The sequence below is a fragment of the Eubalaena glacialis genome, chromosome 4, assembly GCF_028564815.1.
Source record: "Eubalaena glacialis isolate mEubGla1 chromosome 4, mEubGla1.1.hap2.+ XY, whole genome shotgun sequence".
Taxonomy (NCBI): Eukaryota; Metazoa; Chordata; class Mammalia; order Artiodactyla; family Balaenidae; genus Eubalaena; species Eubalaena glacialis.
Genome location: NC_083719.1, coordinates 58,978,689 through 58,979,818, shown reverse-complemented (window position 1 = coordinate 58,979,818; position 1,130 = coordinate 58,978,689).

Below are 1,130 nucleotides of genomic sequence, written 5' to 3'. Positions count from 1 at the left end.
ATAAAGGAATACTATGAACAAGTGTATGCCAACAAATTAGGTAACCTAGATGAAATCAACAAATACCTAAAAGCATACTATCAAAACCAACTCAAGAAAAAAATAGAGACTTTGAATCGACCAATAACAAGTAAAGAGATTGAATTAGTAATCAAAAACTACTCACACACACAAAAAGCCCAAGCACCATCTTCACTGCTGACTTCTATGAAACATTTTAAGAATTAACAATAATTCTTTTCATACACTGCCAAAAAATAGAAGAGAGAATACTTCATAACTCATTCTATGAGCTCAGTATTACTCTGATAACAAAGCCAGACAAAGATATCACAAGAAAAGAAAACTGCAGACCAATATCACCTATGATCATAGGTGCAAAAATGGGATTTATCCCAAGAATGCAAGGTTGATTCAACATATGAAAGTCAATCAACATAATACATGATATTAATAAAATAAAGGAAAACCACAGAATTATCTCAACAGACAAAGAAAAAACGTTTGACAAAATCCAACACCCTTTCATGATAAAAACACTCAGCAAAATAGAAGGGAACTTCCTCAGCCTGATAAAGGGCACCCATGAAAAACCCACAGCTAACATCATACTCAATGATAAAAGACTGAAAACTTTCCCCCTAAGATCAGGAACAAGACAGAGATATCTGGTGTCATTATTTCTCTTCAGTGTTGTCCTGGAGGTTCTAGCTAGGGCAACTAGGTGAGAAAAAGAAAAAAAAGGGAATCAAGATTGGAAGGGAGGAAGTAAAATTATTTTTATTTGAGATGACATGATCTTGTACACAGAAAACCCTAAAAAAAATCCAGAAAAATAATAGAGCTGATAAACAAATTAAAGTTGCAGGAGGGAATTCCCTGGTGGTCCAGTGGTTAGGACTTGGCGCTTTCAAGGCCACAGACCGGGTTCAATCCCTGGGAACTAAGATTCTGCAAGCCACGTAGCAAAAAAAAAAAAAAAAAAAAAAAAAGTTGCAGTATATAAGATCAGTACACAAAAATCAGTTTTATTTCTATACACTAGCAGTGAACAATCTGAAAACTGAATTAAGAAAACAACTTCATGTACAGTAGCATCCGAAAGAATAAAATAAATTTCTCTAAGGAAG